At 39.1% G+C, this 11,695-nt stretch overlaps 1 long non-coding RNA gene and 1 pseudogene across 1 annotated transcript; both read left to right on the forward strand.

Moving 5' to 3' along the window:
- The first annotated feature begins 276 nt into the window (after window positions 1-276).
- On the forward strand, window positions 277-5,493 carry LOC143685837 (uncharacterized). The gene is made up of 3 exons (XR_013176766.1): window positions 277-472; window positions 2,882-3,459; window positions 3,949-5,493. It is a non-coding gene; the product is annotated as an uncharacterized LOC143685837 (long non-coding RNA).
- A 1,182-nt stretch (window positions 5,494-6,675) lies between these two features.
- Window positions 6,676-9,944, forward strand: LOC143685835 (T-complex protein 1 subunit epsilon-like; annotated as a pseudogene).
- Window positions 9,945-11,695: the final 1,751 nt, after the last annotated feature.

The raw sequence follows: 11,695 nt of genomic DNA on the forward strand, positions 1-11,695 counted from the left end.
AGCTGTAGTTGGAGGTTTTGGGTTTGGAAATGTGAATTTACACTTGGGGTTCTCCATCATAGCTGGAACGGGTCAAGGAAAAGGGAGGGAACTGTTTATTACAAAAGCTTCTGTATCAGTCAGGGTTTCTCCAAAGAAACAGAACCAACAGGCTGTATTTATGTATTTTGTGTGTATATACAGAGATAGATATTGATTGATAGATGATAAATATTTATTACAAGGAATTGGCTCACACAATTGTGAGGGCTGCCTTGTCTGGATTCCATAGGGCAGGATGCAGGCTGGAAATTAGAGTAAAGAGGATGTGAAGCCTTGAGTCTGAACTTCTTAGAAGTGGTCGGTAGGCTGAAAATTCTGAAAAAAGTTGATGCTAAGGTCTTAAAGCGACATTCTTCCGACCTCCAGAACCCTTGGTTCTTGCTGTTAAGATCTCCAACCGATTGGAAGATACTCACCCACATTATGGAAGGTATAGTGCTAATCCCGCCTACAAAATACCTCTGCGACAACAACCCAGCCAGCGTTTGGCCAAACAGCTTGACGCTGTGACCTAGACAAGCTGAACCATAAAATCAGCCATCATAGCTTCCCTCACTGAACTGATTGTGAGTTTCTGTCAAAAATTCATTTCAAGTTTGCAAGGGAGCTAAGCTTCCAAGAAAGCCCCTTCAAAATTTATTTCTGGTAGAGAGTTTTAATAGCAAGAAAGCGTGACTAGAGTATATTGTGGAAGCAGGTATAAGAAAGGAATGTCCAGTTAAAGGTTTTAGGCTTAGCCCCAGGATTACAGTCAGCTGTGTGGGTGAAAGATTGACCAGAAAGGGCTCTGTCTTAGGTTGGATTTCTCAGAAGCAGAGCCTGAGAGAAGGATTTGGAGGCACATGGTCTATTGAGGGAGGGCTCTTCATGAAGAACCTGTAAGGGAGAGAGGAAATCAAGACGTGGAAAGGAAAGGGCAGAGTAAGGTAAGGTATCAGGTGAAGGCTGGCTTTGGACTGCTCCCCCGGGGGCTCAAGCATCATTCACAAGGCAAGGGATTATGGCTTTTGCACCCCTCCAGCTAGGCACTGGCTCCTGAGTGTGGAGGTGGATGAACATCCCAGAGATGTCAGGGCAGGGGGCTCCCATCAGCCAAGGTCACGGGGGTCTGCAGTCACAGGGGTCCGCAGCCTCAACTCTAGCCCAGCCTGAGGACGGTTGCATGTTGCCCCTGCTGATCAAGGGAACTGGGGCGGGTCTCCTACAATTGTCTGGTATTACGGTCAAGTTCTGCTTCTGAGAGTCTGTCAGGAAGTGAGTCAACTATAATATCAGAAATCCTAGATAAAGAGACTACCTCTTTTTTCAGGCTTGAGATAATCTGAGAATTATTTTTCTCAGAAGCATGTGTCTTAATTGCTCCACATTTTACTGCAATTATGCCACTAGCTCTTCTTCTGCAATTAGTTTTGGTGAACCTCTGAAGCATCAGTCAATACAAATTAACTGTAGTTGATGAACGATAAATATTTTTTGCTTGCTTTTTTTCGGTTCCCACCTGAAATGTAGGATAGCCTTCTAGATGCGTGTAGTGCTTTTTGATGGAGTTGGGGGTTACATTTTTTGCATCTTCATTAGAGTGGATTTTCAGGGACTAAGGTATTTTTAAATGTTCTCCTTATTTTCCAGGAAGATGGACAACATTTAACTGCCTTTTTTAAAAGTATTTAATTTAGTGGCTTTTAGTATATCCATTAATTGTGCAACTATAATCATAAGTCCAGAATTTTTTCATCACCTCCAAAAGAAACCCTGTATTCATTAGCAGTCATTCCCTATTTACCTTACTCCCAGATTCTAGCAATCATAAATCTACTTTCTGTCTCTATGGATTTGCTTATTCAGAATATTTCATATAAATGGGCTCATAAAATACGTGTCCTTTGCGTATGGCTCCTCTCACTTAGTACAATATGTTCAAGGTTCGTCCATATTGTAGCATGAATCAATATTTCATTCCTTTCTATGGCTGAATAATAGTCCATTATATGGATATACTACATGTTATTCATCCATATCAATTGATGGATGTTAGTTTGTTTTACATTTTTTGGCTACTGTGAATAATGCTTCTATGAACATCTGCATATGTATGGACATATGTTTTTAATTCTTTGGGGTATGAACATAAGAGTGAAATTGCTGGATCAAATGGTAATTCTATGTTTAATTTTCTGAGGAACTGCCAAGATATTTTCTAAAACAGCTTACATTCCCACCAGCAAAGTATCTTCACCAACACTTGTTATTGTCAGTTGTTTTGACTATAGCCATCCTAGTGGTATTGAAGTGGTATTCCCTTATGATTTATGATTTAGATTTGCATTTCCCTAATAACTAATCACAGGAAGAAAGAAGCTGGGACAGTATGTTATAGGAGTGTTCATCTTTCCTCCTGGGGATTTTTTTTCTTTCTAAAAGGATTCAGTGTCCCTAGGAAGAGAAAAAAGGCGAAAGTGATTGTTGATAGGTTTATATATCACTTAGTAAATTTTAGCAGACTATTTAATTTGTTAAAACATCACAGCATTATATCCTGCTTGCTTTCTTGTTGTGTAAATCTCCTAATTCAGAGAAAGAGTCTATCAGTTATAGAGAATTACTCTGATCTGAATAGTACCTCTTGGGGGGAAAATGTCCTCAAGCTTAGAAATAATTGCTGACACTTCAAAATTAGCTTTCGAATACTTTCTTTTGTGGATTTGTTTACTAGGAGAATAAGTCTACAAAAGAAACTGGCCTAAACTTGAAACAAAAATGTTGAATTTTATGTGCCATTTTATTTTGTGCTTATTTCTTAAAAATGAATCATTCTCATTGGTTTGTGTTTCCTCTCTAGGAGCCTGTGCCAATTTGAATCTGTTGTGGACCCCAGAAAAGCCAAGTTCTTTAATCCTCATTCAATATTGCTGACGGAGGATCCTTTTGATTGTTTCTGTGGAGATGTGACCCGAACAACTGTGGGTGGTAGCTTTTGACTAGATGGTTTCCATGGGGAGGTGTCTCCACCCATTCAAGATGGGGTTGCTTACTGGAGCCCTTTAAGAAAAAGAGCCCCTTTTTCCACTTTGGAAAAAGCTTTAGAGCTGACAGAACCAACAGAGTCAATAGAGCAGACAGAACCCTGGGGAAGCTGCTGAAGATTCCTGGAGAGAAGTTAGAAGACATTGCAATGTACCTTTCCAGCTGAGGGAGAAAACCCTGAACTCATCGGCCTTCTTGAACCAAGGTATCTTTCCCTGGGTGCCTTAATTTGGACGTTTTCATAGACTTGCCTTAATTTGGACATATTCACAGTCGTAGAACTGTAAACTCACAACTTAATCAATTGCCTTTTTTAACAACCAGCTTGCAAACTACAGCAGAGCCTGTGAGGAGTAAGTGGCTACACAGTGCATCATGGGAACACAAGCTCAGGTACAACAGAAAATTCAGGCAAATGATCCCTTATTATTACTTATGCAGCACAAAGAGTCCAAAAGTAAAGGAAGAGATCCCATCATGGCCGTTATCCTCGGGAGGCCAAGAGCTCAGGTCAGGGTCAGTGGTGGCAGCCCTGCACACCCCACTTTGCATCAGAGAGGAGAGAACCTGTGCTGTTTGAGCGCTGAGTATTTATATAACCCCAGGAGGAGGGGCCCTGCCACTGAGAGCTCCTGCCCTGATAAGTATCTGGGGCTGCTTGTTCCCGATTTTCAGGTTCAAGGTATGGTTGGCCCTTTTCATTAGCCCTAACCTCTCAGCTGGGCTGCAGAATAGAAACGGAGTGAAATATTTGCACACAATAGAAAAGGAGGTGGTGGTGAGTGGGTAGGTGAGGGCTGAAGATGCGGGGAGCATGTCTGTGACTTTCCAAGGAACCTTTCTCTTTTTGTTGTATTGAAGATGTGCGTGGATTTCTTTCAGCTCCATGGTTATAATGTGACAGCACAGGGAACTTCTGCTTCCAATCGAGATGGAGTAAAGGGAACTGGATTTACCCTCGCACCTGAAACAAGTAAAAAACTGGACAAATACATGAAATTGTTGTTTTCAAGACATTGGATAACAGGCAACAAAGGACAGTTATGCATGAGAGATGGGAAAAACATGAAGTGAGTCTTACAATTGTCTCAACTTACTGCCTTGAGAGAGTTTCCAAGCCAGGCCACTAGGAGGGGAACCCAGCAGAGCCCAGTGGACTTCCTGGGAGTGTGAGCTGAAAATCTGGAAGCCAAGGGAGTTAGAGTTTGCAAAACAGAGTACCAGAGAGAAGAGAGCTGCACAGAGAGAACTCTAGAAATCTGCAAAAGCACCCCTTGAGTCTTCACAGAAATATTGATCATATATGTGATCAAAGTACCCACAACTGGGAAAAGTTTTGCCGGGAGAAATGATTAGAGGGAACAGTACCTGTTCTTATCAGCTGTTCTAGTTTGCTAGCTGCTGGAATGCAACATAACAGAGACAGATTGGGTTTTAATAAAAGGGGATTTATTTCGTTAGTTCTTTAGATGAAAGGCAGCTAACTTTTGACTGAGGTTCTTTCTTACATGGGAAGGCACAGAATTGTCTCTGCTGGCCTTCTCTCCAGGCCTCTGGGTTCCAACAACTTTCCCTGGGGTGATTTCTTTCTGCATCTCCAAAGGCCTGGGCTGAGCTGCGAGTGCTGAGATGAGGTATGCTGAGCTGCTTGGGCTGTGCTACGTTGAGCTCTCTCATTTAAACACCAGCCAATTAAGTCAAACATCATTCATTGCAGCAGGCAAGACTCCTAGCCAACTGCAGATGTAATCAGCAACAGATGAGGTTCACGTACCATTGGCTTATGTCCACAGCAATGGAACTAGGTGCCTTCATCTGGCCAAGTTGACAACTGAATCTAACTACCACACCAGCCAACCTAGAAAATCTCATAATTCACAGGACATTAGGTAGAATACTCAGAAGAGTTTTGCCTCAATAATGGAGGGCACGTACCCCTAGACTAAACACAGCTCTGGTCCCACTTAACAAGATTAAAAGGAAGCACTGAAAAATCAAACTGTTTCCAAGTAAGTTAACTATGTTCTAGAACAAAGCTCAAGATTAATAGGAATATAAAAATATCCATCACCCAATGAGATAAAATTCACAAGGTCTGGCATTCAATAAATAAATATTAGGTTGTTGTACAAAAGGCAACATGATATTTGTGGCCATTTAATTCAGAGGCTTGGATTTATGGACAACACAGACTTCAGTGATATAAAAACACAATCTATTAGGAAAGTAATTAAGAGTTTTAAAAATAAGGCATAGTTATATCACCAGGTAAGATAGCACCAACACCTGAAGAGAAGGGTTGGGAAATCTCGGAGACAGCATTCAGGGTCTAATCAGTAAAAATCTACAGCACAGCATCCTTTTCCCAGATAAGATTCTGATGAGGCTCTCTCTCTCTTTCTCATTAGATTCTCCTTCTTCTTCCTCTCTCACTGCTTGCATACAATTTATATAATATCTTTACACAATAGTGGCCAAATTCCAATTAGCTTATGTGACTGGGCCCAAGAGGTCCTCTGGGAACTGGCTACGGACCAAGAGAAGCTTCCTGGGACCTAGATAACTCTATCAAAGCACATCTCCTTCTGGGAGAATAGCCAGTCCTCCCAGCTGGTGTGCACATTTCAACAGTTTATTTCTAAGGCCATGCAATGGCAACATCAGTCGAACAGAACAGACTCTACCGATTTATCTTTCTCTTACACAGGTATAAAAGAAGCAGGAAAATATGATCCAAAAATAAGGAGCAAAATAAATCAATTATATTTGCACACCAAATATAATTCATAGCAGCATTATTCACATTTGCCAAAAGATAGAAGCAACCCAAGTATCCATCAACAGATAAACAGATAAACAAAATGTGCCTTACACATACAATTGAGCAACATCCAGTCATAAAAAGAATGACGTTCTGATAGCTGCTACAACATGGATGGACCTTGAAGATATTAGGTTGAGTGAAATAAACCAGGCACAAAAGGTCAAATACTATTGATCTCACTTATATGAAATAATTAGAATAAGTACATTTATAGAGTCAGAGGCTAGAGTACAGGTTAGCAGGGGCCAAGGTGGGGGTAGAAAATAGGAAGTTAATGCTTAATTGGTGTGGAATTTCTCTTTGGGAAGTTGGAAAAATTTTGGAAATGCATGGTGGTGATGGTAGTGCAACACTGTGAATGGAATTAATGTGTCTAAATGATATATTTGAATATCATTAAAAGGAGAAATATTAGGATATTCATATGTTACCAAAATAATAAACAACAAAACATAGGACTGTATAAAATGATGAACCCTAATGTACTAGGGACTATAATTAATAGTGCAACTATAATAATATTGCCTTATCAATTGTAACAAGGGTACCACACTAATGCAGAGGATTAATAATAAGGAAAACTGAGTATGTGAGGAGAGGTATATGGGAATTTTCTGTATTTTCTGCATAATTTTTCTGTAAAGCTATAACTTCTCTAATTTAAAAAACTGAAAAAAAATCAATTTGAACCGACCCAGAACTGACACAGATGTTAGAATTAGCAAATAAGGGCATAAAACTGTTATTATAACTGTATTCATATGTTCAAAAGTCTAGAAGAAAGATTGAATGTTGTATGAGAGACAAGAGCAAGTTTTACAAAGATCCAAACAAAACATTTAGAGATGAAAAGTACAATGTCTGAAATGAAAAATACACTAGATGTGATTAGTGGAAGATTAGAATATTTTAGAGAACTTAAAGGCATAACAATAAAAATACCCAAAATGGAACATGGAACAACAACAAAAAAAAAAAAGAGAGAGAGAGAGAAGAAAAATAAAAAAGAGGTAGAACAGAGTATCAATGAGCTATGGGATAACTTCACATTGCTTCATATGCACAGAATTAGGGTGCCTGAGGGAGAGGAGAGAAAAAATATTTGAAAAAATAATGACCAACAATTTTCCAAATTTGATGGAACTATAAATCCACAGATCCAAGACACTTAAACTCCAAACACAATAAACATAAAGAAAACTATACCAAGGCACATAATAATCAAATTACTTAAAATCAAAGATAAAAAGAAAATGTTAAATAGGGTCAGAGGGAAGAAAAAGACACATCATACAAAGAAGCAAAATGAAGGATGACAGAAGATTTCAGGTCAGAAACAATTTAAGCAAAAGTGGAGCGAATCTTTAAAGTTACTGAAAGAAAAAATAAACTCTCAACCTAGAATTCTATACAGAGCAAAAATTACTTCGAAAAATATAGATGATTTCAGACATGCAAGGCAGAACAAATTCAAGGCCAGCTAATCCACACCATTAAAAATTATTAGAGGAAGTCCCTTAGGGAGAAGGAAACTAATACTAGAAAGGAAAATGGATTTGCACAAAATAATGAAGAGCATTGGGAATGATACACATAAGTCAAATATTCAAGATTTTTTATTATTTAAATTGCTCTAAGGGATAATTGTTTTAAAAAATACAAAAATAGAAAATGTAAATAACTCCTGCTGTTGCATAATGGTTTCCATAGACACCCTCACCTTTGATGAATATGGATGCCCTTTCTTCTTCATCAAGGATCAGAACTACAAGTCTCATCTTGTAGGTCTTGAAACCCTCAAGTCTCACATAATGGCTGCAAAGTCTGAAGCAAATACATTGAGAACATCCCCTGGATCAAATGGGCTTGATAAAATGATGGCGAAAAAGATGGTGCTATGACTGTAACCAATGATGGGGCCACCATTTTAAGCATGATAGATGTGAATCATCAGATTGCCAAGTTGATGGTTGAACTCTCCCAGACTCAGGATGATGAAATTGGAGATGGAACCACAGGAATGGTCATCTTGACAGGAGCCTTGTTGGAAGAGGCTGAGCAGTTGCTAGACCATGACATTTACCCAGTCAGAGTAGCCAATGGCTGTGAGCAGACCATGTGAATCTCCACTGAGCAACTGGACAAGATCAGTGACAGCATTTTGTGGACATGAAGGACACAGAGCCCCTCATTCAAACTGTGAAGTCCACACTGGGCTCCAAAGTGGTTAACACTGACAAATAGCTGAGATTGCCGTGAATGCTGTCCTCATGGTGGCAGACATGCAGAGGAGGGAATGTTGACTTTGAGCTCATCAAAGTAGGAGGCAAAGAGGGAAGAAGACTGGAGGACACTAAACTTATTAAGGGTGTAATCATGGATAAAGATTTCAGTCACTCACAAATGCCAAAAGAAAGTGGAAAATGCAAACATTGCAATTCTCACGTCCATTTGAACCATTCAAACAAAAAATGAGGCATAAGCTTGATGTGGCCTCTGTAGAAGATTATAAAGCCCTTCAGAAATAAGCAAAGGAAAAGTTTTAAAAGATTATTCAACAAATTGCATATGTAGAATGGTATGATTTCTAAATGTTGTGTTAATTTCTTTTTTTTCTTTCCGTTAATAAAAATAAATAAATAAAAAAAAAAAAAAAAAAAAAAAAAAAGATTATTCAACAAATTAAAGAATCTGAGGCTAACCTAGCTATTTGTCAGTGGGGCTTTATGCTGGTTTGAAAGGGTTATGTACCCTAGAAAAGCCATGTTTTAATCCTGGTTCCATTTCATGGAATCAGCCATTTCTTTTAATCCCTATTCAGCACTGTATGTTGAGAACTTGATTAGATTATATTCACAGAGATGTGACTCACCCAATTGTGGGTATTAACTTTTGATTAGACAAAGATGTGACTCCATCCATTCCAGGTGGGTCTTGATTAGTTTACTGGAATCCTTTAAAAACAGAAATATTTTGGAGAGAGCCACCAGAAACATCAGAGCCATGAGAACCACGAGGGCCCATGCAGCAAAAGACCTTTGGAGATGAAGAAGGAATATGCCCCTGGTGGAGCTTCATGAAGCAAGAAGCCTGGAGCAAAAGCTAGCAGAAATTGCCATGTTCACCATGCGCCTTTCCAGTTGACAAAGAAACCCTGAACATCATTGGCCTTTGTGGACCAAGATGTCTTTCCCTGGATGCCTTAGGTTGAACATTTCTCTATCCTTGCTTTAATTGGGACATTCTCATGGCCTTAGAACTGTAAACTTTTAACTTATTAAATTCCCCTTTTTAAAAGCTGTTTCATTTCTGCTATATCACATTCCAGCAGCCAGCGAACCAGAGCAGGTTTTGATGAGGAAACAAATAATCTACTTTTCACAATAACTTACCTGCAGTTCTTTGAGTTGGAGAACCTGAAATTGAGTTAATTGCTATTGCAACTGGAGGATGGATTATTCCATGGTTTTCTGAACTCACAGCTGAGAAACTGGGTTTTGCTGGTCTTGCAAAAGAAATCCCATTTGTGACAACTAAAGACAAAATGCTGGTCATCAAGCAGTGTAAGCACTCCAGGGCTGTGACCATTTTCAATCAAGGAGCAAACAAGATAATCATCGAAGAAGCAAAGTGATCCCTCCATGATGCCCTCTGTGTCCTCCAGAACCTCATTTGTGACAACTGGGTCATCTATGGAGGTGGTGCTGCTGAGATCTCATGTGCTTTGGCAGTTGGCCAAGAGGAAGGCAAGTACCCGTCCCTGGAGCAGTATGCCATGAGAGCCTTTTTCAATGCATTGGAAGCTATCCCATGGCTTTATCTGAAAACAGTGACATGAATCCCACCCATCTGATGGTCAAAGTCTGACCCAGATAAGTGATGGAGGGGAACCCGGCTCTTGGCATTGACTGTTTGCATAAAGGCACAAAAGACATGAAGCAACAGCATGTCATAGAAACTTTTATTGGCAAAACAGATATCTCTTGCAACACAAATGGTTAGAATGATTTTGAAGATTGATGACATCCATAAACCTGGAGAATCTGAAGAATAAAGAAAAAATTTAGAATAAAGTGTAGTCATAAGTTCCACTTAAAAAAAGGGATGTTTTGTGATGCAAAAAATACATATATAGTGTGAGTTTTATATCATATGTAAGTGTAAAATGTATAACAATAGTACAAAGGTAGGAAGAAATGGCAGTATACTATTTTAAGCTCCTTACACTATATGGGAAGTGGTATAAAATCACTTGAAGGTAGACTGTGATAAGTTAAAGATGGATGGTTAAAGTCCTACAGCAATAACTATAATAGATAAACAAATATTTATAGCTATTAAGCCAACAAAAGAGATAAAATAGAATCATAAAATTTCTCAATCAAAAAAAAGTATGAAAGGCCATGGTGACTCAGCAGGCAAGAATGCTTGCCTGCCATGCCAGAGGACCCAGGTTCAATTCCCGGTACCTGCACATGTAAAAAATAAAATAAAATAAAAAATAAAAGAAAGTATGAAAAAGAGGAAACAGAGAAGAAAAGATGGTACAGAAGTATAACAAGTAGTAAGATGATAGATTCAAACTTAAGCATATGCATAAACACATTAAATGTTAAATGGTCTAAACACCCCAGTTAAGAAGCAACAATCAATCAGATTGAATTTAAAAAGCAATGCTGAACTATATGTTGCATTCAAGAAATTAACTTTATAAACGTGCAGAATTACATCAGCAAAATGGCAGAATAGGCAGCTACAAATACCTGTTACTCCACAAAAACATCAAAAAACAAGCAAAGTGATGTCATCAGCATGGTGACATAAACAGCTACTGAAAACCACTCCCCAGAGATTCAGCAATAAAAAGGACAATTCTCAATTGTTCAGAACTCTGGAGGAAGGTATAGATTGGAAAAGATCTCGCAAACACTGAAATGAAGAAAGGGAAAAATATCATGTTGGAAACTTCTGTCCCAGCCTGCCTGGTCCTCCACCCTCCCCATCACTCAGGCTCATGTGGCTTGGGAAGTTCCCAGACACAACAGCCAGGATCCCTCCCCACTCCCACCAGGGACACAGACTATAAAATCTCTTACAGCAATGAGACAGGCCCCTGCCTATATTCAGACACAGAGACTCAAGCCCACAGGGGCCCCAGGCAGGACTTAAGCCATGGGGGAGGGCAGAAAACAAAAGGGCAGGAAAGAGGAGTTTCCAAAATGGAGGAATAGGGAGGGAACCACAAAATCTTCCCCCAAAGCAGCCAAGTAGCTAGGCAGAAAATATCCAAATCAACTGTTTGGAGCACCTGGGGGACAGGGGAGGACACATGATCCCACTATAAATTGTTTACAGGAGATTCATCTTAAACCCAAATAAGCAAATAGGTTGAAAGTAAAAGGATGGAAAAAGGGTTTCCATGCAAGTAATAATAAAAAGAAAGCTGTGGTAGCTAAACTGATATCAGACAAAATAGACTTTAAATGCAAAGATGTTATGAGATAAAGAAGGACACTGTATAGTAAAAAAGGGACAATTCAACAAGAAGAAATAATGATCATAAATATCTATGCTCCTAAATAATGTATATAAGGCAAACACTGGCAAAACTGAAGGGAATAATAGATGACTCTACCATAATACTAGGAGACTTCAACACGCTATTCTCTCCAATAGATAGAACAACTAAACAGAGGATCAATAAAGAAACACAGAACTTAATATGATAAATGAACTAGACCTAACAGATGTATATAGAACACTGCATCCCAAAACAGCAGGATACGCAGTCTTCTCAAGTGCTCA

The sequence above is a fragment of the Tamandua tetradactyla genome, chromosome 6, assembly GCF_023851605.1.
Source record: "Tamandua tetradactyla isolate mTamTet1 chromosome 6, mTamTet1.pri, whole genome shotgun sequence".
In the NCBI taxonomy this organism is placed as follows: domain Eukaryota; kingdom Metazoa; phylum Chordata; class Mammalia; order Pilosa; family Myrmecophagidae; genus Tamandua; species Tamandua tetradactyla.